Source organism: Varanus komodoensis, unplaced genomic scaffold (assembly GCF_004798865.1).
Source record: "Varanus komodoensis strain SLA01 unplaced genomic scaffold, ASM479886v1 scaffold79, whole genome shotgun sequence".
In the NCBI taxonomy this organism is placed as follows: domain Eukaryota; kingdom Metazoa; phylum Chordata; class Lepidosauria; order Squamata; family Varanidae; genus Varanus; species Varanus komodoensis.
This window is the reverse complement of record NW_025336467.1, coordinates 1,638,319-1,665,776: the sequence shown is the minus strand read 5'-3', so window position 1 is coordinate 1,665,776 and position 27,458 is coordinate 1,638,319. Positions and strand designations below refer to the sequence as shown.

General features: G+C 46.8%; 1 protein-coding gene across 5 annotated transcripts in view; it reads right to left on the bottom strand.

Moving 5' to 3' along the window:
• NFIC (nuclear factor I C) overlaps positions 1–27,458 on the bottom strand; it is a 94,759-nt gene that overhangs the window by 29,290 nt on the left and 38,011 nt on the right. The gene's annotated exons all lie outside the window — the stretch shown is intronic.

The window sequence follows — 27,458 nt, the reverse complement described above, 5'->3', positions numbered from 1 at the left end:
CCCGCAACCAAATTTGACTTGCGTTACACAAACAACGGAATATATGCTCCCCCCACAACTCCATCCTAACACATCCCTTTTAACCGCCACCCCCCAACAAGAACTTGGTCTCCGGGAAAGAAAAAAGATCCATACAAAAACTTCATCTAATCTGAAAAAAAGAGAAAAAACCCAAAGCGTAAAGCAAAACAAAAGCACCCCCACACCAAAGAAGCCATGCAAACCTTGCCTGTCTATCTAATCTTCTTGAATCCATGTTTATTTTAATAAAAGGATTTCCTTAAAAAATAAGAAGCAGAAAAAATGGAAAAGACAGAAAGGACATAAATGCACAGACTGCAACAGAATGCGCAAAAACACACGGTTAACAGGCTGTTTACTTTGGAAGTGGAATTTTGGCTCTCGCTGTTGCCTTTAAATGAAAAATCTCTCCAGGACCCCATCTTTCTCTGCCTGCTCCTTTCCCCCAACTCCCCATCCTGTCCCTAGTGCAAACACACGTGTGCGCACACACACAGACACACACCACCCCCGGTAGCCATTTTGACAGCTGAGCCTTCTTGCTCGCAGAAGTTTATTTTTCCCCCCGTCTCTCTTGGCAGTCTTTTTTCTGGAAAGTGTTGTGAATCCTTCCAGCTGTCCCAGAGAAAAAAGGCATCACAGCCAAAGAGGGGGAAAGATGCCAAGGCCATGGGAGAGCAGAAGTGGTGTCTCTTTGCTTCCTCATCCTTTTTATTTTTAAACTTAGCAGGGAGCCCGGCAACAGGAAGGACAGAAGGAAGCACCCAGAACCAGAGCCGAAAGTGGGACGGCTCAAGTCCGGAGAGATCGCGAAGAGGGAGAAGGCACGGCTTGGAGAAGCGAGGGGATGGCAAAAAGAAGCTTGCTGTGCCACCCACGCCCACGCTGGTGTTTCCTCCCTGCTCCTGGAGCTCTTCGATGTTTTAAGGAACACTTTCTGCTTTTCTGGAAATTGCTCGGTCCTTGCGGTCCAAGGACTGGGTGGTGGCGCGCAATTAGCGCGATGGAACGAGCTAAGAATTCCAGGTCTCAGATGCAAGGCGTGAGCAGTGGTTTGGTGTGGCTAGAACAACCTACGGGCCACGTGGGAAGGGCAGAGCGCATATGCCCCCCACCACATGACCCCAAAGGCCGGAAGGGGTGGCGGGGCATACCTGTTGGCCACCGGGAGGTTGCACTGCCCAGGTGTTTGGCACCACTGCGGATGGGGTGCGCTTGAGCACAAAATCAAGATGGCAAGGGTTATTTATTTATTTTATATTGCGATTTATATCCTGCCTTTTTCCTACGAAGGGCTCAAGGCAGCTTACATCTCCTTCTCCATCTTATCCCCACAGCAACAACCCTGTGAGGTAGGTTGAGCTGAGAGGATTGCTACTTGCCACATCCATATAGGCAGGTGGCCTCTTTGCCCCGGGCACAAAAGGTGGCCAGGGGGCTGCGGGCATAGCCCTACTCCCCCCCTCTGGTCAGTGGATAGGGGAATATTAATCTGCATATCTCTAGGCAGAAGGTACGGTGAAACCAGGGAAAATGATACTAAAAGTACATTTTTAGTCAAGAACATATGGTTAAAACTCTTCTAGGAGGGGTGAAATAAGGGGAAAAACAGGAGAACTCATTGCTCCCAAACTTACCTTTTTATTTGTTAATTTAATTATTTTAATTTTAATCTAATAATTTAAATTTTATTTTATTTTGCTGCCACCAGCTTCAAAGAAGCAGCTGACGGAGCATTTCCTCCTGGCCCCAAGCTGCCATTTTCTTTTTCTGGATGTTTGCTGGCTGTCCTTCAGGTAGCATCTTCTCAGGTCGTTTTAAGGGCAGGGTTGAATTGCACAAAGTTGTCCCAATGCAGCCCTAGAGCGTTGCAGATTAGAAGCCCCTCAGAGTCTTGGTCCCAGTTCCCAATGGATCATGGGAAATGCAGTCCTCAATGGGTCCCAATGGGAACAACATATTATATTGGCACACAAATTTATGAACTTTTCTAGCTGATAGGATGCCAGATGGAAGGGCCAAGCTCGTGGGAGAGATACAAGGAGTCCTTTTTTGTGATATCCGTGCACACAAGGTTCTTGGTTGGGCTACTTATGTGTGCGCCAAATTCTAGTTTTCCGGCTAGCTTGCACCAATCCTTCCAACTTATTTTTAAAAATGTATAGACTGCTGAAAAACCTGACAGGACTCTCTATTTATATTTATATTTCACTTCTCCTCAATTGAAAGTGAAAGCACACACATGTGGGTCCCTTTTCCCGACTTTTCCAGGAAGCTGGGCGTGTTGGATGACACATGCGCCATATTTCAACCTTCTGGCTGGCGTGGAGGCGCACGAAAGCGTTCCGTGTGCATGCAGAGAAGAAGAAAAGGTGCTGCAAGTAGCTACACCATTCCAGTGCACTGCCAAGAACGTGCGGCAGTATCCCGCCTGCCTGAAAGCAATACTTTGTCTGACTAACACAGCAAGATGCACTGGACATAAGAAATGCCACATGCATTCATTAAGGACCTTTTAATCTTCCTCTCCCTGCAATGCTGTAAACAACAGAGCACCCGCTGGCTTGGCTGGGCTCTGAGGCGTGGTCTGCAGGATTCTTCGTTTGGAGAAACAAGTCTGGAGCTGCCCAGGAGACAATCAAGGTGCAAATGATTTCGGAAACCCTCATGTCATTCATTCATTCATTCATTCCTGAATACTTTTATACTCTCTTCCCATCAGCTCCTTTACAGAGTTCTATCTTCCCCTCTTGGAACTCTCACTTTCCCTCTATGTCCATCTCTGGCTTTGAATGCATTCTCTCTCCATCATCATCATCATCATCATCATCATCATCATCATCATCAAATTCGGCTTCTTTAACAGAATCTTTAGCACTTCTCCCTGTACAGTTCCCACAATTTCTTGGAGAACGTCATGGCCACTTAAAATGATGTCAAACCACTTGAACATGTCCTCTACTCTTGAAGCAGTGATGATGATGATGAGATATACATATATATACAGTACAGAACAGAGTAAATAACATTAAAAGGCAATAAAAACAGAATACATGGAACTCGGCAAGCTACAACAAGGGGTCATGCAACATATAACACAGTAGCACCTTGAAAACATCAATAAGAACAGTATTAAAACCAATCTTCAGCTGATTATTAAAATGTCTGTTAAATGAAGTTTTAACCTGACACTGAAAGGAGAACAAGGATGGCGCCAGGCAAATCAGCATGGGGAGCAAGTTCCATGCAACCATCAAGAAGATTAATCAGTCCGTGATATATCAAAGAATAATCCGTGATATGTCGAAGAAACCAGCTTCATAACCCATGTTTTGAAACTGGCTTATTTCAAACAAACCACAGTTAAGGTCAACCACAGTTTTTCCACATTCACATGGCAATACCATAAGGAAAGCAAACTATAGCATCTTCTCAGAGGCACGCCAGAGGATCTGGAAAGGGAAAGGTTATTTCCATCACAATAAATCATGGCTTATCATGATGTCTGGATGCACAGTAGCATGTTTACACATCATGACACCCATCCTGCCAACAAGTCACAGAGAGCTGGTTGTCTGGTGACGTTGCAAACTAGTTTTTCTTCTTTGTACTTCCAAAACAATAGACTGTTCTTTCGCAAAAACTTTTTCTCTCTCTGATGCGCTTCCAGTAAGCATTACCAAGAAAGAATGAGTCTCTTAGCATGCACAGACACCTACATAGCAACCACTGGATTGAACCCAATTTAGCAACTACAATATATCTAAGAACCCTCTTTAAAGCAAGCTTGGGACCCATCCATCTGAGAAGTCCCCCTTGGATGAGGGCTGGCCCCTTCTCTGTGTGCCGACCCTCTAGTTAGCTAGGCTTTCTCTCCCAATGCTGCATTAGAAACATAGAAACAGAGCGAGTCAGAAGGGGTCACCTGAGTCATCTAGGCTGACCCCCGGCTCCACTCACGACATGCCCACCATGGGCATGCCCAGCCTGTCCTTGAACACCCTCAGTGATGGGGCCTCAACCACCTCCCCTGGAAGCCCACTCTACACCCTCGGGGTCCTGACTGTCAGGAAGAGCTTCCTGGCATCCAAACTGAACCTTGGAATAGGCAGCATGGCCAATGCTCAGGGATTATTTTATGTATTTAATACCTTTGTATCCCACCTTTTTTTTCCTTTCAAGGAACGCAAAGCAGCTCCCAAATTATACCCCTCCTCATAATCTTATCCTCACAGCACCAATTACATGAATCTCATAGTCATCCTAACTTTAACCTGTCTCTCTCGCCCCCAATAATAACAAAAAGCACCACCTGAAAAAGCTGAAGCCCATTCCATGGCCTCGGGGTCCTAACTGTCAGGAAGTGCTTCCTGGCATCCACCCGAAATCTTTGTTCCCAGAGCATCCTGCCCTCCACTGTAGGGGAAAAGGGGTCATGATCCACCTCTGTGTGACACCCCCACAAATACCTGTATGTAGACCCACCCCCTGAAGGTCCCCTATGGGTCTCCTCCTCTCAAGGCTGAAAAGACCCAATCCCGGTGTTATGGGGTCAAGAGTTCTACCAACCTTGTCTGGTTCCTGGAGCTGCTGCCCCACACCCCCTCCCAGCAGCTGCAAATTCTGGATATTTATGAATTTGCAGAAATTCACCTGAGGGCCATGGCCTCAAGAAAAAATTCCCTGTGGACAGTCCAAAGTGCTCCCCAACTCTGTTTCTCTGGGAAAAAGTTAGCTGTCCAAACTCTTTTAAAGAGGATTTTTTGCCCTACAGGGCAATGGGATTTTTTTTGGGGGGGGGGGTGGAGATTGGAACATATGGCTTTGAAAAATCTTTTTAAAGGCACCCCGAGTTTTGACAACTAGCTGCCAACATTCCAGCCATTTTTAATTATCCATTAATGTTGAATAATGACCAGAAGCGTGCTGAAATGGACAGAATGGGGCAAGGTAGGGCAGAAACAGCTTCCTGGCAAAGAAGGAAGTTTTTTCTTAGAAGTCTGGTCTTGTTTGGTGCCAGACTGGTGGCTCTCTTTCCCCGTTTCTGCCTTGCACACAGCTCCATTTCTTAAAGGCAGGCTGACACATTAGTTAAGAATGCATAGTGCTTGGGGCAGAGATCTTTTTGTGGTTGCTGCTATTCTGTGCAACACTACAAATTAATAGCCATATTTATTTTGTGTGGATGTGTTCACAGAGACACAGCAACGGTCCTTGTTGAAAAAAGCTTTAATTGTGACATTTCTTTCTGCCATCAGGTTTGAGATAATCTGTTGCAATTGTCTTCTTCCAATCTCCCATTTCGCTACCCCATCTGGAAGCATTTCTGTCAGAGGGGGCTGCGTTTTGCCAATTTTCAGTACTCATGGCAAGGAAGGCAGGATGAACATATTTGTAACGGTGTTCGTGGCAGCTGGCTTTCTCTTTTTATTTATTTAAATAGTCGGTTAGTCTGCCTTTCCAATTAGCACATTAAAGCCCAAGGCAGCCAAATGCCAATCATTAAATAACAAAGAAAAGAACAGTGGATAAAAATACTAAATTAAAATTAAATTCAGACCCTGTTGCATGTGACAGGGTTCTATTTCAGGGCCTGGCCACTTCTGTCCTTGAAAATCTTTCCCCTAAAACATCCTGTCTTCATAGCCAAAGGGAAGAGAGGATGGGAGCTGTAAGGCCAAACCTCTGGAGAACCATAAATTGCCCACCGAGTCTGCTTTAAAGGTAGAAAAATGGTAGGAAAAGAAAGCAAATTGGGAGCTTTTGAGAATCTAAAGTATAGCAGCCTCAGCAGGCATACAAGTTGCTGCTTTGGCAGCGTCCTCGCAATTGTGAAATTGTAGTACAACTTGGTATTTCCATATAACTCAGATGGAACTTCACTTTACCAGTGAAGAAATCAACATTGTGAAAGATTTGGCATCTCTCCGTTCAGTCATCCATTCAAAGACTGCAGCCAATAAATTCGAAGACGGTGGCAACCGGGAAAGGCTGCAAGGAAAAAACTAGAAAGGATCCTCCAGTGTAGGGACTTTTCACCAGAGACCAAGGCCAAGATCATCCTCACAACTGAACTTCTTATCACGTTGTGTGAGTGTGAAAGCTAGAGAGGGGAGAAAGCAAGCAGGCAGAAAACCGATGCATTCAGAATGTGCTGCTGGAGGAGAGTTTTACGAATACTGGGCAGACAGAAAGATGAACACGTGGCTCCTGAAGCAAATTGAGCCAGAGCTTTCCCTGGAAGCAAAAGCGACAAAACCGAAGCAGCCAAGCAGTCAGACAATTGCTTGAGATCACCAGGTTTCTCCAAACATAAATTTGCAGTCTGTTTCCCTTCATGTTATGCTTGTGTTCGCACTTGTAGGAAAACTGTGCATAACAAACAACTTTTGAACATGAAATTTGCCCCCCCCCCAAACATCACAAATCTACACACATCTCCCCTATAAATTTAACCCTGGCCTAGTTCAAGGCTGCCTCTTTTGAGAAAACTGAGCACATTTAAACATGCGTATTGGTTCGAGCATTTTGAGCAACACGCAGTTTTGAAATGTGCAGAGTTTGAGCAAAATAGCATCTGTTAAGAAAACCGCACATTTCAAAGGGCATACTTTGCATGCATGGAAATCTCGGGAATTTGCTAAAATGCAGTGAAAAAATTGGCTCCAGTCCACAACCCACAAACTGAAATTAAATTCTCATGCAACCCAGAGGAAGAGGAAGGCTTTCTCATGCAACCCAAAAGAAGAGTGCCCTCCCCATGAGCCCTTGATGGGGTGTGGACTTGCAACAGGTGCCAATTCCGGTTACCTTTAACACCTGTCCTAGGCAAGGAATAGAGGGTAGAATGCATTTTGCTGGAGGGGGACTTCCCCAGGGCAAAGTCCTTTCCTGAGTTAGCGCTCAAGGTTTCCGTTAAAGGTACAGGAAAGACCGATTGTTCTTTTAAAAGAAGCTGGCATGTTTTCCACTGGCGCATGGCCTGAAGGGGGTTAAAAGCACCTCTGCTATTATGAGTAGGGAGGAACGGAGGGATATGAATGGCCGAACAAACAAAATCAATACATTGTTTTCTTCTGCAAAAATAGAAAAGGGAGGGTGAGGAGAAAGGAAGGGGGAACCACAATGGCTCGTCTCTCCTGACCTGGAACAAAGCCATCGATTGAAATTTCATTGGCAGCATCAGCTATCTAGCAACAGATATGAATAAAAAACAAAAGAAACCACACTTTGAACCAACCTAGTCTGCTCTGCCATTTTGAGAACCACCAACTCCCTTCCTTCTCTTCCCTGCTGCCTTGAAATGTGTTTGCCCCACTTGGAAAGGCAAGAAAGTTTTCTTCCGCTCCGTTTCCTTGTTGGTGAGAAGGCTGAACTGGGGAGCTGGCAATTAAACCTGGTGCTGGGTAATCCTGCCGGCTCTGGAAGCAAATTAAAATAATCCAGGCACGTGCAGCTGCCAAATTTGCTAATGAGGCAGTGCTTTATTTACTTTTCTGCCTCCACTATACCACCTCCACTATAGGACAGGCCTGTGAGGTAGCTTAAAGCTCGGAGAGAGAAAGGCCCATGCAAGGCTGCCAGGTCTGACATCAATACTCTAACCACTGAACAAAACTGTCTGTAGAACAGTGTTCTGCCAAGGAGTCCAAACAGCCAAATTTTGCTAAGCTCCAGGCATAGGTTTCCAGATAGGCTATTTTTAATACATTGTATTTCAATTGTATTAATTGACTTGGATTTTAATTGCATCAATGCTGCATTTATTTAAATCTTTCTCAGACACATCCGGGGACCTGCGCTTGCAACCTGGCTGTTGCATAATTCCCCTATTGCTGATGCTTCTGTCTGTTCTCCTTGGAAGTCTGCCTACCATTCTGCAGGCCAGGTGTTCTGCTCATGCTCAGAGTTTGCTTCAGTGTGAATTCCTAGCAGGCTCAGGAGCTCAACTCTGGCAAAACAAAGCAAGATGGGTCGCGGGGATGATCCCTTAGTGATCTGAGGCCAGAACGACACCCTTGGCGGGCTAGGATGGGATGAGAGCAAAACAAGAGGGAAGCTGCCAGGTTGCCATTTCTGATTTTCGGAGTGACTCAGAGATCAGGCATTGCTGCTGCAGGGGAGAAAAAGATCTGCACGAAGCCAGGGAGCGTGTTCTCTGCTTTGGCTGGCTGCCCAGGCAATTACCGTAAGATGGGCACCAGTTACCATCAGCAGCAGACGGAGGGGCCTGGCGTGGAGAGAGCGGAGTGGAAAGTGCAGGAAGAGAAGAAAGCAAACAAGCAGGGGAGAAAGAAACAGACTCGAGTTTCTTAAGGTCGGAAGCTCCCGTCTTCCAAATGGAGACTCTTTTGGCCTTCTTTTTGGAAACTGGCTTACAGACAGGATGTGCTCGGTGAGCACAGGGTTCGATCTTTTTTGTCTCTAACCCAGGATTTCCCACTCCAACTGGCAGATCTCAGAACCTGAAACAAAGCCATCAACCGAATGTTTTGCTGGCAGTGCCAAGCGCTGTCACGAAAAGTCACGCTACTCCTGCTGTGGCTGCCGCTTAGTGGAACTTGCTTCCTGCGATGGTTGAGAAATTAGTACAATCTGCTTTCGAATGCAAGCATACCTAACTTTACACTTTTGAACCCGTATGTGAACCGAGACCATGCTTTCGAAATCCGCATGATCCCGAACGCTGCGATGTGGTTTCTCAAACAAAAAAAATGTGCACAACAGTACTGGAAAAATCTGATCTTTAAGGGGCTTTAGATTAGGAAAATTGCTTGACAGAAAATGTGTACATTAGCTGTGCATGCATACAGTTGGAGCAATGTGCGCCGAAATATTTTAACATGTATAATATTTGGATATTTAAATACCGAGGCAAAACACAATAGAGTAATCCATGCTTACTTTCTGTGCATGCATTTCATATGCAACCTGCACCATTCTCCAAAATCTGAATCCACTATCAGAAATTTGATTTCTGGATACCCAAGGGAGAGAAGTAAAGTCTAAGAAAAAGTCACTGGGCAGATGTTTCAATAATGCACCCCTAAAAACTACCTTTTTACATGGGGAAATGCTACCTGCTGTTCTGGAGGTGACCAGTTCTCGTTACTTGCACTCCAGCTTGCAGAACCCAAATCACCCACTGCTATCAGCAAACAAATGATCAATAGGCCAAGATCTTGTTTGTCTAGCTTTAGCGGAAGTTCAAGTCATTACTTTAACATGTTGCTCCAGATCGTGTTGCTCCCAGCTGCAGTTGGCAGGCATTTGGATTTTTTAAAAATATTCTGTCCACATTGGGATGGCCAAACCTGGGACAACCATGAATTTGGAGAAAATCCAGGGGATGGGAATAAGCAGTCATGTTAAGCAGTTTGTGCCCCAACACCAAAGGAGAGGTAGAAAGCAGTCCTTTGCATACAATCCGGAAGTGCTCCACTCGGTATAATCACCTGTTATATAATAACTTAAGAGAAACAATTTGTTCCCAGCACAAATCCTGGCTGAACTTGCCAGGTTGCTCTGGTTAATGGAGCCTGAAGGTTTTGGGGGGTGGCTGTCACCAACTTTCTCCCAGCCTCTGTGTCTTCACAGCTCCCAAGGCAGATGCAGTCCAGACCTGCCTTCTGCAGTCTGGAGCCCTCCAGAAGTTTTGACTGCAGCTCCCATCAGCCCCAACTAGCATGGCCCCGTGCTAAGGGTAGACACTGCAGGCCAAAACCACAGAGAGCAGCAAGCTGTAGCTGGAGTAAAATCTAAAGAGATAATTTTTTTGTGATTATTGGACATACTACTGGACATACCGGATTCACTTATCAACGGACATTGAGTTTCTTGCAAACTTTAACCCTCACATAACCCTTAACTATCAAAATGCAGGGCTGGTTTCATTTAGTACGACCAACGCAAATTCTCAGAAAGGGATTCCTCAGCTGTGGATTTGGGGCTGTTATTTCTCATGGTCCAGCATGGATGCTTTTCTCGTCGGTTGCGTTTGGTCTGTTAGTACTTCAGATGACCCAAGCTATGATTCCTGGGATTCTGTCTACTCCAGAGCACGGAGCTACCTTCAGATAGATGGTGGCAGCTCCAGGCAGCTTGATTATGGAGCAAGACACCAATATCCATTCCACAGGGAGTAAATCTCATTGACAGAGTGAAGTTATTTAGGGTTATACAACTTTCAATGCAGTCCTAACCATGTTTCCACACCCACAGATCTGCCCGCACCCCCGTCGCTTGCCTACTGCCCATAATTCCTGCACCATGAAGGCAACTTTGCGAAGTCTTCCTGCCTACCTTACAGGGCTGTTGTGGGGATTAAATAAGGCACAGGGTGTGGGGAGCAAGAGAAGGGCCCATGGCACCCTGTGAGGCAGGGAGAAGAGTGGAATGGAAACCAAAGCAAGGAACACAAAAAATGTGACGCATTTCATGGGGCAGGAAACGTCGGAAACCCATCTGCGTTGCTGCTGCTGTTGCTGCCCACCTAAAGTCAATTGGTTGTGTTGGCTCAGTTATTCATCGGTCTGCTTTAACAAGAGGCCCTCCTGTTCCTTCAGGGAAACTGAGATGCTGGCTGAACACAACCTGCCCAGCCGCAAGCCTGTGTGTGTGTGTGTGTGTGCGTGCGTGTGTGTGTGAAAACAGACAGCCCCCCCCCCCGCTGGGAAGCCGCACAAGTGCCACGTCAGGCCAGGAGTGACGGAGAGCAGATCCCGGGGAGCGGATTTGGCCAGACAGGGCTATGCGAGTGAAGTGGGGAAGGGAAAGGCAGAGACGGGCCGCTGGGACTCCTGCCTGGCCGCGGGGAAGGCCACCACTGTGGCCGCTATGCCTTTAAGGGCAGCCTCGTCCCCAGCTGACCCCTGGCGCAGGGATCTCAGCAACCGCCGTCCGCCCATGGGCGGGCCTGACCCACATTCCTGGCCAGGGCGAGGGAGCTCAGAACAGCGGAGATGGAAAAGCTGAGCCCAGAGAGAAAGCGAGAGAGAGAAACACAAGCCGCAGGCTCGGACGAAATCGTCACCACACTGCCCCTTGGGCAGTTTCTCCACGGGGACTCCTAAAATCCTTCCAAAATTCTAGGTTGGGCTTCTCCCCTCTCCTTCTCTGCGGGCACTGCCTGGCAGCCAATATTTCCCCAGCTTCAAGCCTGCTTTGGCACTGCAGGGCATCCTGGGGAAAAAAATGGGGGTGCTGGGCAAAGTGTCCACTCCTACAGTAGGCCTAACCTGAAGACCTAACCTGTACAGGTGAAAGAAAAACAAAAACAAAAAACGATATCCACTATAGCCAAAACCCGATTGCACTTGGAGAATTTCAGGCCTTCCACCAAAACCACCCATACTTTTTGGGAGTCCAAATTTCTTCCACACGTTGCACCGGTAACCTGTGCGAGACACCACTGGGTGCAGCTAGTCCTGGTGAGTCTGGATAAGCGAATCATCCAAACCTGGAATAAAGGACACCCAGAACTCGCCAAAAGAACCTATCGCAACAGCGCCTCACACGGAGAAGCGATGCATAGTGTCCCCTTTGGAAAACTGCTCTGTGCGGTGGCACATGGGAGACAATTCAGCAATACAAACTCTACCTCTTACAGAGACTCAGTACAATTATCTGATCCCACCAGAGGTGAATCAGAGGGACCCACCCCCAGCGGGGACTCACACAGAGTTGCAGCTGGGAAACTCCTTGGTAGGTGACCTTTGTAAAGTTCACAAGTGCCTTTCTCAATCGATATTGATGTAATTTTCTTCAAGCCCTGCAAGTATCATCAGCGTGTGTGCACAAATGAAGCGGATGCTCGTGTTGAGGTGGGGCATTCATGAATACTCAAATATTTACAAAACTGCCACAAAGAGTCTGTCTCTGTATCAGGCATCCAGTGATACAAGCTCTCATGATCAGAGATTCATGAAAGCTGATGATGGATGGCGTTCTCGAGATAACGCTCACTGACATTTTAAAACCGTTTGTTTATAGCACCTGCCTTTCGCTCCTCCACTGAGGAGCTCAGCCCGGCCAACTACAACCTTCATCTCCCTCTTCCCCCTGATTCCAACAACCCTGGAAGGTCAAGCGAGTTGAGTTGTTTCAGTTTTGGACAGCACTGAAGATGCAAGAGTGTATCTGCAGCCGATAGGATCAAACCATCTATTCCTGAATGCAACTGGAAGCAAACAAGCAAGAAACCGAAAGAATGGGGATTCCTTCCTTTTCAAGGCCCTGCTGGCTAAAATCAAAGATTTTCTGGTTTAACAGGATGCAAGAACAATCAAGCAGCTGTTTCCAAGAACTGGGCAAGCGAGTCTGAGAGCCAACAGGTTCCTGATACTCACTGCCAGTAGAATGCCACTGAACATGGAGGTTTCATTAAGCTTTGGCCTGCCTGACCAGGACCAAATTCCATCTAGTGACTACCCAGAAGTTTCCACCAATTTCTCCAAGCAGAGCTTCTCTTCAACTGATGCCTCCCAGATACACTGCTGCTGCATGGGGAAGCTCTGTATAGCATCTCAGTTGAAAAACACTGAAAGAGGCTTATCAGGCAGAAGTTTGTCTCCCCCAGCTTTAAAACCATCTGTCTGAACACATCTGCCCTTCACCTACTGCCTCTTTACATCATGGGTTCAGGCCAAATTCTAGGAAAAAGCTTTCCCCTGGCTATCTTCTCCATGTTATAAAAACGCGGTCCAGAGACTTCTAGTATTGGGACAGCATATAAAATAATTTAAATAAATAAATACCATCAGTGATGGCGCTGATGCCATTGCTCTGCTGCTGTTCCCACCTATAGCTCGCTAAATTAAAGAGGGTGAAAAAAGGCAGGGAGTTCATAAACATTACTCTTTCTAAAGCAGGTCTCTCCCCTGATAACACACCACACACACAAATGTGCATAGCACTGCAGTTGCCACACTCATCAAAGAAAACAGTACACTTTACCATGACTTTGCATGGCTCCGTGGGGAGAATTCGGTCCCCTTTGTGCTAGAAGTGGGGAATCTCAGACCCATGAGGGCCGCATCCCCTTCCCAAACACCATCGATGGTGTGATGGCTTTGGATCACTCTTCCCCTCCATTCTGAATGCCTCCTCTAAGATTTGGCAATTGGGAATAAGGCTGCAGTCACCCAAGTTGGGAAACAACCTACCGCTTTGTCCCCCGTGCTCTCCAACATCTACAAGAAACCGCTGGGAGAGGTCGTCAGGAGGTTTGGGCTGCGGAGTCACCCGTATGCCAATGACACCCAGCTCCACCTTGTTTACATCTAACCCAGGTGACGCAGAGGCCGTCCTGAACCAGTGCCTGGCCGAGGTGATGGGCTGGAAGAAGGCCAATAAACTGAGCCTCAATCCAGATAAGACGGAGGTCCTTTTGGTGGGTGGTTCGGGTTTTCAGGTAGGTGATTTTGGCCCAGTCCTGGACGGGGCTGCACTCCCTCTAAAGGGCAGGATCTGCAGCGTGGGAGGATCCCTCGACCTGGAGCTGTCACTGGAAATCCAGGTGGCAGCGGAGGCGAGGAGCGCTTTCCTACAGCTCTGGCTGGTCCATCAGCTGCGTCCTTACCTGGACAAACACTGCCTAGCAACAGCGACACACGCTCTGGTAACCTCTGGGCTGGATTACTGTAACTCACTCTCCGTGGGGCTGCCCTTGAAAACAGTCTGGACACTTCAGCTGGTACAGAATAGAGCGGCCAGGATGCTGACGGGGACCAGTCATTATTCTCATATAACACCAGTCCTCTACCAGCTCCAGTGGCTCCCATTTGAAGTCCAGGCCCAATTCATGGTGCTGGTTTTGACCTATAATGCCCTGAACAGCTTGGGACAGGGATACCTGAAGGAACGTCTCCTTCCTTATCTGCCCTCATGTATTAACTAGTATTCTGACAGTCATGTTTTATTGCTTTTACTGCTGGATTGTTTTAAGGTATGTAATTTTATTGATTGTTTTAATGTTTTGACTGTGAGCCATCCCGAGATGCCTTGCAAGGGGGACGGCATACAAAATTTTAAAATAAATAAATAAACCTGGCAGCATGGTGGGAGCAAAGACATTTGTTTCTTGACCTGGAATTCTTGTACAGGTAGGTGCCAAAGTCCAGGTTATGCACAATCCAGCCCCCCCCCCCCCGAACAGTCTTCCAAAGCCACTCCATAGCATTCTTTCTCATTTTAAAAACCTACTGGAGTTTTGGGGCAGCCAACTGGGTGGTGTCATGTCAACCAACACTGGACAGATTATCTTTCCTTCAAATATATCTTCTAAATGATGCTAAACCCCAAGCAAATGAGTTTAGCAACAGGACTGTATTTTAATACCACTATAGTGTTATTATTTAAATGTGTTTACAAAACAAAGCTGCGCACGGACAAACTGTTTCTATCAAGTCTGGCCAACAGCTTGGTTTTTCCTTGCTCTTTCCATACCGGAACTGTAGAAACAGTTTTGAAATGCTGAATGTCAGACTGAAGGACAGGTAAAGATTTCTGCGAGCTTCAGACCTGAAGGAAGACCCTGGGTCATCAAACGGGGATCCCCCCAATACCATGACGTCCAAGGTCAAAAACAAGCCCAGTGCATTGCTGCTCGTAACAGAAGTTGGGGTACTCTGCTCATCACCTGGGGCAACTTTTCTCATTAAAAAGATTACTTTGCCAAGCTGGCACTGAATGGATTCAGCTATTTCACTCCTTGTGCTAACACCCCCCTTCATTCCAAAAACACCCACCGCAGTGGCACAGTTCTCTAAGGATTCCAGAAAAGAGGGAACACCAGGGAACAGTAGAAAGCAGCCTGCAGCCTACTGGGTTTTTTCCCCCAACAATGACAGCAGAAAAGACCACCCTTTTCTCCCACCAGCCAACCCTCTTCCCCCATTGGAGGTTGAATTCGGGGCATCTTGGCACCTGCTGCCCGTCTGCCCAAGACAGCCATCTGTTCTGTCTTGCCACCCTCAAGCACAGGGAAAGCAGCCTGGTCAGGTTTTCCTGGGCTGGCAGCCGTGCCAAAGCTGGGCATTCAATGTGGCAGCTGCCAGCCTGCCTACGTTAAAGAGGGCAGCCCATAAAGATGCCAAGAGGAGAAGAGATTCCCTCCCTTACAGGCGGTGGGGGCGGAGTGGAAGAGAAAAAGAGGATCCATGCGGAGGGTGCGCAGTGCACATCACTACACAAGCAAGCTGCCCTGCAGGGGGCTTTGGACAACATGAATACTGCGATGACTGATCTGAAACCAGTGCTTCTCGCTTTTATCAGCAGTGACATCCTTTTTAAATGCTATGGTGGCACACGCTTTCCCTGCAAATATTTCCAGACATCCAATTTACCCCCAGCATTCAGTCACAGCATTTTGGAATTTCCATACATCAAAGTTATATATCAAGTATCTCAGCTTTTTTTTTCCTTTTGGAGTCATATAAAATGTGCTAGGTGCTAGACAATGATTTTAAAAAATGGTTTGAGAAGAGTATCTCCGCTGGATAAGATAAATTTGTTCATTAAAAATAAATAAGAATAATGGACTGTGATTCTGTTCCTTTACCTGTTTTATTTCTGCATTTCTATATTATCCACTAGTGGTATACAGAAATCCACACATACTTCATGTCGAATTTAAAACAAATGTGAAAACCCACAAAATAAACCAATAGTGAAGAACAGCAGGATTGGAAGAATACTGAAACAATATTTTTAAGGGGAAAGACTAAAAGGAGCCACTGTGATGTAGTGATTAAGGGCCTCAGGCAATCCAGGTTCTAGTCCCCGCTCGGCCATGGAGCCAGCTGGGGGATGAGCCAGGTACAGACTCTCAGCCCAACCTACCTCACAGGGCTGTTGTTCTTCTGCATGAGTGCATTAAGCAACATGTGTGCATCAAAGAGACCATCAAAGAGAAACGCTTCACTTTCTCCACGCCTATTAATAACTTTGTAAAGCTCAAACATGTCACTTCCCACTCACCCTTTAATGTCAGCGAAACAGTTCTCAGCACGGTACCACCAAGGTTCACAGGCAGTAAATAAATCAAGCAATAAATACAGAAGTGGTCCAGCCCCTTGATCATTTGAGTTGTCCTTTTCTGCACTTTTCCCAACTTTGCAATATCCTTTCTGATGTGCATGGCCCAAAACTGTACACCCTATTTTTGGTGGTCACAGTAAAAGTTTGTTTCAGCATTGTTGCACTGGCAAATTTATTGTTGATCTTTTACTAATTGTGCCCAACATAGAATCTAACTTATTCACAGCAGCCTCCTGGACCAACTTTTTCATCAGGCTGTCTGGCTGGCAGAACCCCAAAATCTTTTTTTAGTCAGTCACCACTGGCACGCAACTAGACGTAACCCGTTTTTGTCCCAGTGCGCAATATTTTAGATTAGCTTAATCTGAACATTTGCCAGTTTAATGTCCATTCCTTTAATCTAGAAACATCGTTTTCATGTGCTTCACAATCACTTTCAATTTTAACCACCCTTAATAATATATCATTGTCAGCAATGCTGGTTCCCTTCCTGTTCGCTGTTCACTGGAATTCCAGCCTGTTTGTGTTAAAAAGCGCCAGTCCCAGTATAAATATATTGTGCATACAGTCCTTGCCTCTGCTTCTGATTTAACCAGTATCTCCCCACTTAACCTGTGACAATTAAGTTTGCACGGGAGCTTGGAAGACATCAAAAACTCTTTCAAACACTGCCTGCTGGATCACTCTGTACCTATCAACACTTCCAAAAAACTCTAGAAGGTTACTGAGATGGCCATACCTTTGTGGAAGCCTTGCTGATTCTTCTTCAGCAACACTTGTCCTTCAATATGCATGGCCTTGTTATCTTTAATAACCCTTACCTCCATTTTACCTGCAACAAATATTAAGCTAAGTGGCCTTCCGTAATTTCTAAGAACAGTCTACATTCCTTCTCAAGAATGATCTCAGTTACTCTCCAGAAGTTAGTCTTGTGCATGCTGTTGTTTGCTCTGCAATTTCACATGAGTTCTTTAAGAACTCTGGGATGGATATTGTCTATAACTGGTTCTTAGTTTTGCTTTCAATTTCTCAATAAGGTATAGAGGATGGACCCTCAAAGCTCTTCCGCATAGTCGCCTCAAGCACAATCCTGGGCTGTATGGATGGGTTTCTCTCAGGTCCAGAAACTGAGTGTCCACCTCCCCTGATGGAATACGTGTGTCTTTAACCAACTAGCACAGGGGTCGGCAACCCGCGGCTCCGGAGCCACACGTGGCTCTTGAACCCCTCCGCTGTGGCTCCGTTGCTCAAAACATGCGTGGTCACAGCCGCCGATCTGCTCGAAGCTCCATGCAGTGCTAGCTAGTCAAGTCAATCAGCTAGTTAAGTAAATCGCTACCTTCCTCTGGGAAACAAGCTTCCTGCAGGCTCTCATGTTACACAAAAGCTGCTGAAAGAATTCTCTTTGTCCCAGTGTAATCTCCTTCATCTGAATGTCAAAAGCTGCACTTGGGATCTGCCACAATTTACAGCACTTGACTGTTTATTTGCTAATCAGTCACTAAACACACCTATATCTGTGACCTCCCCCAGTAGGCCAACCATGGATAAATCGAAGAAAAGTTTCTGAAGAAAACCAAATGTTTAACGGTACGTGGGTAGATTGATTTGCTTTCACTGCTGACGAACTTATGGGGCTTGCTGTTTAATGCATGCAGCCCTTTAGCACTGACTTTGACTCTTCAGGAAGCTGCTGTCCTATTCAAAATATATGAAAGGAGTCCTACTAGTTTATGATGAAAGATGAAAAATAACAGTTTTTAGTGACTGAACAAGAGCTGCAGCTAAATCCTAATGAAGATATACATAGCATTAAGATAAAAAACAATATATGCAGTGTGATCTTCATTTTGGATGTCAAAGGGTTTTGCGGCTCCCGGTGTTTGGGTCCAAATGGCTCGAGTGTTAAAGGTTGCCGACCCCTGGACTAGGACATCATGGAGATCTCCTTCTCCAACCAGGTGCTACCAGGTCCCAGTAAAGAATTTTGGAAATCCACCTGGAATTGCATGCTGGCTGCACCAAGTGATTACTGTGGATTTGGGTATAAGCATCTCCATGTTGCATGATGACTTAAGACTTACTTGTCAACATATCTCTTATCCTTTTTCTCTCTTTTAAAGGCACCTCAATATTCAGGTCTTGGTCCTTAGGGACAAGAAACAAGAACACCCGTCGCCTTCATACTTAGGTATGACCACAAGGTGCCCCACGGAATGAGGTAGAACCTTTAGTCCAATCCACTTCTTCATGTTCCTTGAACAAAGAAGATGAGTACAGAAGGCTGGATGCTCTAAAGATGAAAGATGAAATTCGAGAGAAAGCTGTCCTAACCTTCTCTGGGGCATCTAGAGGCTGGAAGCAAGGCATTTCTGCTAGCAGGAGCCTAAAAACCCTTCAAGCTTCTTCATCTGGAGATCCGTTGCAGTGTAGCAGTGAGAGCATTGGACTGGGGACCTGAGAGATCCAGGTTCTAGTCCTCACTCAGCCAAAAGTTCATTGCATGACTTTGGGCCAGTCACAGACTCTCAGCCTGACCTACCCCACAGGGTTGTTGTTATGGAGTTAAAATTGGGAGGAAAATGAGGGTTAACTCATCTGCCTGGAGTTCCTTGGAAAAAGTTGGGATAGAAATATAATGAAAACATACAATAAAAATGGAATAAACAAACAAATGCTTAATGACCACTGGTCAGGAATACTGGAGACTGTAGTACAAAATACTTGAAGATAGCAGCTTGGGGAAGGCTGTCATAAGGAAAACCAGTTATACAAAATGCATGTATTTATTTTATTTAACAATTTCAGAGGTTGATGCTTTAAAAAATCCTAAAGGGATTCACCCCCCCCCCACCCCACAAAAAAGATAAAATGCAATAACACCTATTGGAAACAAAGCACTAAACCCATAAAAAAGCGTGAGGTGCAAAGATATACAAAACTATGAATGCTAGAAGAAATGCACAAGCAAGTCATATGCGATTCATGAAGGCTTTGCAAAGAATTCTGCAAACTAATGGAAAAATGGAATGGAACTGAAAACTGGAAAAATTGAGAAATGGAAATGGATAGATTTGTCCATTCCTAAAGTGCAACCAAGTCTGAACCCCGTCCAATATAAATAAGTGTTTTAAACTAAGAAAATGAATACACCTCCGATGCTGCATAGGCACGCAGATGGGGAGGGAGGGAGACGGAGGGAAGATGCAGGAGGGACATACACCCCAGATATGCCTGCGAGGATGCCAGTATGGCTGAAACACACTGTCGCCAGCCTCTGTGGAAAACCGAAGGCTTGCTCGCATCCCCAGCCATCGTTCAGGGGCGATCCCCTTGTCCCTGTCTCCCCGGACCGCAAAAGCTGGCATGTCTCTCTCCCGGCTGCTGACCAAGCCCACGGCTGAGCTCTCTGGGTCGGAAAGCACCGTCTCGAGAAGCTGTATTTTTGCATGCGCTCTCAGCTGCCCCTCTCTGGCTGCCTCCCCCACCTGGAAGCTGCCATCCCCCCATCTGCCAAAGCAGGGTGAGTGAGTCCTAATGGGCTTTTTGGCAGGGGGAATGTGCACGGTGACGAGGTGAAGAGCACAAGGGGGTGGGAAGCAGCTGCCGCCGCCACCACCACCATGGCATTGAAGGAAGACGGGCTTCCTGCCAAGCGGGTAACTGCAAACCCATTAGAGGGTGCGGAGGCTGCCAAAGCAAGCAGGAGGGATGGACAGGTGTGTGACAGACCTCTTCTCTCATCTTTAATTCAACAGCCACAAAGAGCACGGTGTGGGAGGGGGGAGATGGGGAGGTATCCCCTCCCACGCCATGTGGGCACCACGCAACAGAGAGGCCTCTGGGATCAGGGCTCAGCTTGGCTAAGCTCCTCTTCAGCCCATTGTTGTGGCTGAAGAACGAAGATCTCCTGAAGAGGCGCACAAGGGATGAAGGAAAGAGCTCCCCCCCCCACCGCAGCATTGATATTGTAAGTTGGCTCCAAGGTAGCTCACGACTAGGAAGCCCCAGAGGAAACAGAACTGTTTCACCAGATGCGTAAGCGTGGGCAGAGTCACGGCTTGATGGCACTCAGAGAGCGCAGAGCTTTCCACAGGATGGGCCAAAGCACCAAGATTTGTCTCCATGATGCCACCAAACAGAAGGCCGGGGCTTCATCTGGCTCCCCTCCCAGGAGAATTCATACAGGCCTCCTGGACTATTCCTCCATTCCAGGGACCAAAGGGTGTTTAACCTCCTGGCAAAGGGACAGAAAAATCCCCAAGAGCCATCAGAAAGCCATCTAGATTCATCAAGTCTCCTGAAGTGGACCTTCTGAATCCATTAGGCTATTGGGTCCAACCCCCCTCTCAGCGCAGGACTCCCTCTCAGATGGCTGTCCAGTCGCCCAGCACAAAACACTGTTGCCCCATCTGCTGCAGCAAAGCCCTTTAGAAATGGGTAAATGGCCACCACATCTACTCTTAATCGTTACTTCTCCAGGTTAAACACATTCTGCTCTTTCAGCCACATCTCAAAGGACCTGGTATCCAGGACCTTTCTTGGATACGTTCCCGCCTGTCATTTCCTTCTTAGGATGCAGTTCCCAGAATGAGACCCGGGACTCCAGATGAGAACAGAAGAACCAAATGCTGGATCAGACCAAAGTTCCATCTAGGCTGACCTTCTAACCCGAACCTTAGGCCTGTCTGTTCACATAAAGAGGGTTCTTTGTTTATCGGATTTATTTTTTAACACTAAGAACAGTGAGAGAACCACGCTCTCTGGGCCATTTACTCTCAGAGGGCTGCATTTGTTTAAATTAATAAATAAAACCTTGCAGCATGATCCAGGCAGAACCAAGAAAGGGCTGAAGTGCTCGCATGGAGATGCTTGTGGTCACGATGCAGCCTGCCAGCCCCCGCCCACCTATAAATAGGTAATCATTTCACCATTACAGACTGTGGTTTGGGCTAAAAACAAATCTTAGAAAGAAGTGAATTTAACTGCAGTGAGCATTCGGCCACCTCTAATTTTCATGCCCTGCAATACTACTTCAGGTTTCTCCTAAAGAGATATTGGAAGCTGGCTGGGGGATCGCAGGGGAGGGCATCTTAGGAAGATGTGTTGGAGAAGCATTAGCTGATTGGGAGAGGCTGGGACTTGCTATCCAGCGCACTGGAAGGGCTGGAGAGCCAGTGTGGGGCAGTGAGTAAGAGCACAGAGCCAGTGTATTTTGGGCCCTTGCCCTTTGCAAAGGGGAATGGTGCTAGGAGGGTGGAGGCGATACTGCCGATCCTTTGCTCAGAGGCCCGAACTTTCCCCCATCGTTTCCCAGCTCTGCCTTTTGGGGTTCGTTTCTTTAATGCCGGAAAGAACTGAATCTGTCTCTAGTCCCATCTCTCCTTCTCCCTTTTCCCATGGCACAAGCCCATGTGCATTTATATGTCCTCGGGAACCTTGCGTCTCATCTAACGATGTCATGATGAGACCCAGGCTGGTGTTGTGGTTAAGGACATGGGGCTGGGACTCAGGAGATCCGGGTTCGAGTCCCCGCTCAGCCATGGAACCAACTGGGTGACTTTGGGCCACTCACAGACTCAGCCCAGCCTACCTCACAGGGTTGTTGTTATGCTGAGGATAAGATTGAGATGGAAGTGGTACCTAACCCCACTGAAGTTCAATTTTATAGATAGTATACAATTCTGACAGTTAGGACCCCGAGGGTATGGAATGGGCTTCCACGGGAGGTGGTTGAGGCCCCATCGGTGCGGGTGTTCAAGGATAGGCTGGACGTCCACATGGTGGGCATGTCATGGGCAGAGCTGGCTGGAGCCGGGGGTCAGACTAGATGGCCTGGGGTCCCTTCTGACTCGCTCTGTTTCTATGTCAGAGATGTAGCCATGGATTAGGTACGTATTTTCATATGTGGTGGGAATAAGAATAGATAATGAAGTTTTGGAAGGACATTTTTAAAGAGATGAATGTTTAAGTTTAATTCTTGAAATGTGTCCTGAGATTGCATTAGTTTCAATATTTGATCAGCAATGGAGTTGGAATAATAAAGAATTAATAGCAAATTTAATAACTGCTGTGAGATTAATCATGGGTAAGAACTGGAAAGTAAAATATGATTATCAATTGTATGATCAATATAGAGAAGTTTGGAATATAGCTATTAATGATAAATTAAAGGGCACATAAAGAAAAGAAGTTTAACAAGATTTGGGGTGATTTTACTGAATATGTGTTTAAAAAGAGAAAAGGATTTAAACCATCACAAGATTCATTGCAATTTTGGAAGAAGAAATGTCCTGAAATAATTTTTGAATCCGCTTTTTTTAACATGTTTCCTATGATTCTGGTAATGGGACGCTCAGTATTTTTATTTTAATCATATGTTCAATGCTACATGTATTTATTTAAGTTGCAAGTTCTTTCCAGTTGTACTTTAAATTGTAAAACTAATTTAGAAAATTTTTAAAAGATGGAAAGGAGATTCATAGAAGCTGCCTTGAAAAAACTGGGATATAAATTAAATAAATAAATATTAACTTGGGGAAGGTCAGGTTAGGCTGATGCTGTCATTTCCTCAAATTACACGGAAAGCCGTTTGCTTGGGCAAAATGCCAGGAATTTTTAAAGGAGACAAAGTTTCAGTTGCTAGTTAAATTTCCTAATAGGGTCAATAGAATTCGGTCCATCCCTGGTTCATGCAAAATTTTGCCTGAAGAAAAATCTCAGACACACACGGGATGTTTGATGAAATTTGATGACAGGCAGAAGAATGTGCATTAAATAGTGAAAAATTCCTCCTTTTCATTTTTACGGCATTTTTTTCCTGCCCCTTCTCTTAAGAATTGAAAGCAAAATACTCCGTTCACTTTTTTTTTTTTACTATAATCACCAACCTGTAAAGTAAGTTAATTGACTGCCTGATGCACTCGGAGGAAAGCCAAATGTTTCATTTTGAGCAAAACAACATAGAGAAATTGTAAAAGAAGATGAATGGGCTAGAATGGGTTAAAAACAACTTAAAATTAAGTGCAGAATCAAGATTTAATTGAACTTGATGCTGCAAAGGTAATTTAAAATAAATTAAACACTCCATTTGCCTCTCCCTAAAATAACATTGCTACAATTACATCTTGTTATAAACATGCTAATACTACAGATCTAAAATGGAGTAAAGTACGAAGCAGGTGCAGGCATTAATTCTAGCTTTATAGCTCACAAGAATGTTTAGGCCCAGCCTAACTATTTGTTTAGTATGTAGCCCACCTTTAAACCAAGAAACTCAGTTGGCTTAAAGTCATAAGGACAAACAATTCACTATATTCTTGCAGCTTCTGGACTTTCCATTGTTCCACCTAAAATCACATGAGCAAGATTGGATTGGTGTTGCTCCAAGTTTCGGTGACGTTAAGCCAAGCAAGGCAGCTGAGTTCCTTCAGACACACGCAGGGCAGATAAAAATGGATGCTTGAAAAGGATCCAGGAATTAATATTTAACAAGATTTTATCAATACAAAAGATACTGAACTTTGCTTCGACGTATCAGTCATTGGTATTTCATTTCTGTTTTAGATTTGGAGGCTTTCGGAGAGGCAAAGACCATTCTGCACCGTTGCTCAAGAAATATGGGCAGGCATCTCAATGGGAAACGCGATTTAAAATTGGGAGTCTGAATCCAGGTTTTCTTCTCAATTTAACTATCATCCTGATTTAAATCAATTCACATTCCTAATGTCTTGCCAACTTGCTTGATGGGATAGCGAAAGGAAGGGCACATGCTTATTTATTCAATGTATGCCCTACCTTTTCCTTTTAAGAACTCAAAGCAGCTTACATCATTCTCCTCCTGCTCCCCGCCTTATCTGCACAACAACAACCCTGTGAGGTAGGCTGGGCTGAGTCTGTGAGTGGCCCAAAGTCACCCAGTTGGTTCCATGGCTGAGTGGGGACTCGAACCCGGATCTCCTGAGTCCCAGCCCCACGTCCTTAACCACAACACCAGCCTGGGTCTCATCATGACATCGTTAGATGAGACGCAAGGTTCCCGAGGACATATAAATGCACATGGGCTTGTGCCATGGGAAAAGGGAGAAGGAGAGATGGGACTAGAGACAGTTCTTACCGGCATTACAGAAACGAACCCCAAAAGGCAGAGCTGGGAAATGATGGGGGAAAGTTCAGGCCTCTGAGCAAAGGATCGGCAGCATCGCCTCCACCCCCTAGCACCATTCCCCTTTGCAAAGGGCAAGAACCCAAAATACACTGGCGAGGAGTGCTGTTCTCCGAGGCTGGCACAGATGCAGAGGCCTGGCATTGCAACAAAACCTGGCAGATTGTGACCATCTGCTAGCTTTTCAACCATCCAGGGGGCTGAGCTGGTAAACGTCCATGGCTCGTTGCCAATGCAGGGAGCTGGGGAAGAGAAAGATGCAGAAAAGGTGTCCATTCCCCTAAGCAACTCGAATGTCAAGTCTGGCTAATGTGCAGGGGCAACCCCAAGGTCTGTCTGCACCTGCCCACTTTTGCACATAGGCCGTGCTAGTTGGTGCTGTGGGTGGTGGGGGCATCGAGGCCCCTTTACGTATCCCCCTGTTGGGTCTCTCGGCATGGAATTCGGCGCTTCGTGGAACAAGCATCGACTCCACCAAGATGCACAACAGATTCAGACTGTCTGTGAGGCTCAGAGGCAGTTTCCTTCTGCCTGTTGCCCCTTCTCCATCCCTCGTTTTGCTCACTGCGCTGGACTTTCCTTCCTTGCATGGAGAAAGTTTATCTTCTGGCAACTCCAGAGCAAGAGAACACTTCCTCATGGTAGGTTTTGGTATCTGAAAGCCAGTAGCTATGCTGTGAACACAGTTAGCAATTTACTTCTAGATACTGTCTTTCCTCTAATGATAGGTCGGAAAAGGTTGTTGTTGTTGTTTTCGTCGTCGTCATCATCGCTACTACTGCTATTTTATTTGTTCTATCAAGATCCTGCCTTTTTTCCTTCCAAAGAACTCAAGATACCTTCCGTAAGTCTCCTCTCAATCTCAGCCTTTATTCTTACCTCACAACCCTGTGAGGTAGGCCAGGCTGAGAGGCAGTGACTGACCCAAACCCCCCAGTGAGCTCCATGGCTAAGCGGGGACTAGAACCCAGATCCCCCGGGTCCCATTCTAACCACTAGGCCACACAGCCTCCCACATTGGCTCACGGCTTCATAGAGCAAGTCGGTCCACCCTACAGCAAGTGATGGCATCTGGTCTTAGGGCTGCAGCTGGCGAGAGGCCTCGTTGTCTGCCACACTTTGCCCAGTCACTGCGGTCAGTTTGGCCACTCCTTAAATAGCCGCTCTTCTCCCCGCCTCACATCCCCCTTCCCGCGCACACATCCTTCTCTCCCCACGCCGACGCAGAAGGACATTTCCTTGCCAGAGTGCTAAGCGGAGGTGCAACACGATTTGATCGATGCCTGGAGATTGATTACCATTACGCTGCAAAGCTTTTGACTTTCACCCACGTCCTCCGATCCTCCAGCCATCCAGGCTTGCAAATAAACATCCCCCCAAGCCCAAACCTCCCCCTCTCGCAGTCACAGAGGCGAAATAGCAAGGGGCACGGGGGAGAAATAGGTGGATGCCGAGAAGCTCTGTGTGTTCTTAGCACCGCCCGATCTTTAGGGCTGAGGCGCAGTCATGGTCTGGGACACATGGCAGGAAACGGCACCCTCCTGCCGGGGCTTGCCCAGGTGCCCTTCCCGGTTTGCACCTGTGCTTGTTATTATTACTTCAGCCGCTGGTGCCCGATTGAGATGTTACGAGCAGCTGGACTGGCACGTAGTTCCTTCTTGCTCTGGGTCGCATGCTGCAGGGAAATCAGCAGAGGAATGCTTTTTGCTGACACCGGAGGAAAAAGGAGCGAATCGCAAGGAGGGGGCTGGAAGGGGAGCGTGGCAACAGCTCCAGACTGGTAATGTCGGAGAGAGAGGCAGCTCCATACCAGGCCGGTGAGGCTGCCCCGTTCTACAAGAGCAAAACACTAAAAAGCAGCCGTCCTTGCTGCAGATCCTAAGGGAAACGCATCTCCCAAGAATCAAGGTGGCCTCCATCTGTAGGATGGGCAAGAAATTCAGGTCAGAGAAAATGAGCAGGGATCTCCTCGAAGGGGCCACCACAGATTACTGAAATCAAACCATGGGAAAGGCTGCCTTGTGCATTCAGTCGTGGCTTTAATCCAGGGACGGGGAATGCAGGTCCTGAGCACCACTGAGCCTTCGGGCACTTTGTCCCACTGCCAATGACCTTGCTGCCAAACTTCAGCAGGGCAGCAGTGTCCTTTAGAGGAATGCACCCCCTTCTGCGGTGGCCAAGCCCAGTTGCTGGTTTCTGTAACTTGGGGAGGGGTGAGGAAAGTACCACCCGGCACAATCCTCTTTGTTGAGCCACGGAGGGGGGCATTGGGCAAATGTCTTGCACAGCCTGAAACAGCAGAATTGTCGTCTTCCTTCCAAGGTAGGCCTCCTTCCATCCTCCCCACCCCCCCACACCGCCTCACTCCCACATCTGGCTCCCAGCTGTTGGCCTACCTTGTCTGGGATGGCCTACTTCCCCCTCCCACTGGCTGGTGTCCTCTAGACGCGTTGGACTAAAACTATCACACTCGCATGGGGAGTGTTGTAGTCTAACGCACCGGGTGGGCTGCACATTCAGGATGCGCTCGACAATACACACTGTCGAGGAGAAAATGTCTCTTCTCAACATTTCTGCAAGGTCGAGAAGAGAAAGAGCTCTCCCACACCACCTGCCACTCGATCCCTTTTAACCTGAGATGCCAGAAATCAAACCTGTGACTTTCTTCGTCGAAAGACTGAAGCTCTGCCCCAGAAAGGTGGTGCAAAGCTCTATTCATCATGAAGCTGAACAAAGGGATGGTGTAAGAAGGAACAATGGAAGGTGCTTAAGACAAGCGAGACCACCGGTTGACGGAGCTCAGCTCTGCTAGCACCCAAAGGAGGTCTTTCCCAGCTCTGCCTAGACCTCAGCCCTGAAGCTGAGATCTTCCACCTGCCAGACTCTGAGCACTGGCTGTTCTGTCACTCTGTACAAATTTGGACAACGGGTCCATCTACTCTAAGCATCCTCTCACTGGACCAACAGGAGCTCCCATGGTCGAAGAAAGCAAGATGGTCTATCTTAGAGTCTTTTTGTTGGGGTTGCTGGGGAGTGGGGGACTCGTGTCACAAGATGTTCTTTCCACTAATAACAAGCTCCGTCCTTGCCTTACTGGGATTACAAAGCCTGCCTGTAAATTTTTCACATCTATCTAGGTGAAGTCCTTTCCAAGCTGACTTTAAGGGCAGAACCCTCTTTTTTGGCAGGGTTGATCCACACGGCTGCAAAAGAGGACCTTGTGCAACCTGGAAAG